This window comes from Arachis duranensis, chromosome 2, assembly GCF_000817695.3.
Source record: "Arachis duranensis cultivar V14167 chromosome 2, aradu.V14167.gnm2.J7QH, whole genome shotgun sequence".
NCBI classification, from domain to species: Eukaryota; Viridiplantae; Streptophyta; class Magnoliopsida; order Fabales; family Fabaceae; genus Arachis; species Arachis duranensis.
The window spans coordinates 40,692,156-40,696,113 of NC_029773.3; positions in this window are offsets into that span (position 1 = coordinate 40,692,156).

Sequence of the window (3,958 nt, forward strand, 5' to 3'; positions counted from 1 at the left end):
TTTTGTTTAATATCATTGTTAAATATCTATCATCCTACAGTGCTGCTCAACCTAAGGAAAGGGCAGATGAAAGGCCTTCCTTTAGCCTTGGAATAAGTCCACCAGCATCTCAACCAAGTCAGCCTTCTCAATCGACTATTTCAGAGCTTGAAATCCTGGCAGAGGCGGTGGTAGATGCTGGAGTGACAACACCATTAAAATTTGCTGAAGGAACATCTTCAGAACCAAGCTTACCAGCGGCTCAAGTTTACAATACCCCGCAGAAAAAGATAAAAATCACAAACGAGCTTATTGAAAAGTGTTATCGTTGGATGACACATGTGCAACAGACAAAAGATGGTAGCAATGAAATGAACCAATATTTGTCTTGAAACATGAGGGACTCTACGATGAATTAAGAGAATATTTCATGTCTCTAATGCCCAAAGAACAAGTGCATGCCGTGGTAAATCCTTTGCCAATTGCGTTAACATTAATGATTTTTTTAAAACACTCTTATATAGTATATCTCATAAATTTTCATCTTGTAGGTGGTTAGTATACACAAGTTGATTCTCAACGAAATAAAAACTAAGCGGTATCAGGAACAAATATGCATTATGCCGACGGATATTGTGGTAAGCTAAATTTCTTAGTCACTGCTGATTACTTTTCGGTTCGGTCAAAATGTTAATATTGGTTCACCTGATTCTTATGTCTTTTGTTGAGTTCTTTTGCATTAAGAAAACTTTTCTCTTGATGATTGAATGTTTTTCACATTTTATTCAGCATATGATTTGTGTTCGGTTTGGTGAAATGTGATTTAACTGATGTTCATTTTGCATAATTTTATGTTGGGAACACATGGCGTAAAGTACATTGATAAGAGCACAAACAAAGCCTACAGGTTTGATATTCAGCAGTATACCCACCACCGCGAGTTTCTTGACAAAAGAAAACTTGCATTGCCTCCATTTGTAAGTTGTAATATCTAAAAATTCTTTGATAATTCTCTTGTGTGCTATTGTTTCGACTGAAATATTTTATAATTTTCTGAAACTTCAGCTATTTGTCCCAATTTGCAATGGAGGGCATTGGTGGTTGTGGATTACTGATGTAAACAAAAAGAAATTCTATCTCCTTGACCTTATCAACAAGAATCTAGAAGATATACCTGATTCGAGAAAGGAACTGAACAAATTTGTTGTAAGTTATTTTCTTGTAAATTATTCAAATTATTATGTACATGAGAGGAGTTTGGTTGACTGTTGTTGGTTCTGTTTATTTACTTTTTTTAACTCTTTCAGGGTTTAATAATTTCTCAGATGAGGGTGTATGCTGGGGCGGAACCCTTAATGGAGGATGGACTGGGAGAGGAAGCATAGTATATCCAATTGAATGGTCCACGTACAAAGTAAGAATCTTTCTCTTTTATAGTGCTATTTTTAATGTGTTTTATTTTATATACTATTGATCGTATTATACTCAATTATTTCTTAGCTATGATTGTGGAATATTCATGATGAAATGGCTCGAAACAATAGATCCACAAAAAATAAAAAGCGAGAAGATATATAAATATAAAGCTTGGAGACAAGTAAGTACTTTCTAAATTAATAAACTTCTTTCTTTTCTTATTTCATTCAGTTAAGTTGATAGTGTAACTAGAGCTTTGAAGTTGGTTGTTACTCTGTTCAATAGTTCTTTTCCATGCAAAAATAATATTCTTGTTAATTGAAATTTTATCACCATTTATTCACCACATAAACAATTTTCGGTTCAGTGGCTTTTATAATTTTGATTCACCAAGTGAATGTTTTTCGATTCGGTGGCCTCCTTCTAATTTGTTCAGGGTTTAGGGTTATTTTGATTGCATTTTTATAGTATAATTAGGACTTTGAATGAAATTTTTTATTATTTAATGTGATTTTGATTTACTTAATATTTAATGTGTTCAGAGTGTAGGGTTATTATGATTGCATTTTTACAGTATAATTAGGGCTTTGAATGATATTGTTCTTATTTCATTTGGGTTCATTTCTTATGTAACTAATTCATTTCAATTGAAATGTAGAATGACATTAATGAATTCAGATACCAATATGGTCGAAATCTTCTGTTTCATGAAATATACAAAATCAGAGACCAAATGATTTTGGAATCTAAAGCAATAAGACTCACCAAGCCATCTGCTTTCCTCTCCAGCCCTTATTGTAAATACACATCTGGGGATTTAGATAGCAAATAGCATATACTAGTTGTAATTAACAATATTTTGTTTAACTTGTTTAAAAAGAAAAAAAAACATACTTCAAATGTATATGTGTCCATGTATGTATCAAACAATGCATATAGTAGTTGTATATATTTTGTTTAACTTGTTAAAAAAGCAAACAATGCTTATTTCAAATGTATATATGTCAATGTTAATGTATATATCTATTCTTAATATCAATGTATGTATCAAATATTAATATTTATATATCTGTTGGAACTGTCTGGCTGTTGTTTTATTTCAGGTTCTCAGTGATTGCAATCACTGTGTTTACCAATACATTACGAACTCCAAAAGAACACAGTGAACCGAAATTATTACATTGGGCAAACCAAAAGGTAGAAAGACACTGAACCCCTAAACCCTGAACCCTAAACCCTAAACCCTAAACACTAAAACTAGAACCCTGAACACTGAACCTTGAACCTATAAACCCTGAATCACTAAAACCCTAAAACCATAACCTAAACCCTAAACCCTGAACCCTAACCCTGAACTCTGAACTTTGAACCTAAACCCTAAACCCTAAACCCTAAACCCTAAACCCTGAACCCTACCGTAAACCCTAAAACCCTGAACCCTGAACCCTAAACCCTAGACCTCTAAATCTTGAAACCTAAATCCTAAACCCTAAACCAACACGGTGAACCAAAATTAATACACGGGGTGAACCGAAAGTTTAGAAAGACACTGAACCCCTGAACAATGAACCCTGAACCCATAAACCCTAAATCCCAAGTTGACCCAAGCCCAAATAAATTTACCCTCCTCCAACGTCACTAAAATAAACGTAACTTCCACGCACTTCATTATAGAAAAACATTCCTTCTTCTTCAAAACGCACGAAACCGATCCTTCTCTTCCAATCTCTTTCAAAATTACTCAAATTTCAGTCACGTTCTCTGCGAAAACTACTACTGCAGAAGAATAACGAGAAGATTTGGCAAGGAACAACCATAAACGAACGAAAATAGCAATAGAGACTACCATAGGTCTGAGAAAACTACTGTTCACTTGAAATCTTATAATGTCGCGTTTCTCCTAGTTGCATTTTAGGTTTACTGGATTGATTTTGATTCGTTTAGAAGATCGAACTATTGTGAATGCATTTTTACAGTATAACTAGAGCTTGGAATAAAATTTGTTGTTATTTTCAATCAGTTCAGTGGATACTGTAACTAGGGCCTTGAAATTGGTTGTTACTCTGTTCAGTACTTCTTTTGCATGGAGAAATATTATTCTTTAGCAATAGTGTTCAAGAATATGAGTCAGTGATGAGCGGATAATTTGTATGCTTTTTGGCATTGTTTTTAGTATGTTTTTAGTATGATTTAGTTAGTTTTTAGTATATTTTTATTAGTTTTTAGTTAAAATTCACTTTTCTGGACTTTACTATGAGTTTGTGTGTTTTTCTGTGATTTCAGGTATTTTCTGGCTGAAATTGAGGGTCCTAAGCAAAAATCTGATTCCGAGACCAAAAAGGACTGCAGATGCTGTTGGATTCTGACCTCCCTGCACTCGAAGCGGATTTTCTGGAGCTACAGAAGCCCAATTGGCGCGATCTCAACGGCATTGGAAAGTAGACATCCTGGGCTTTCCAGCAATATATAATAGTCCATACTTTGCCCAAGATTTGATGGCCCAAACCGGCGCTCAAAGTCACCTACAGAAATTCCAGCGTTAAACGCCGGAACTGGCACCAAA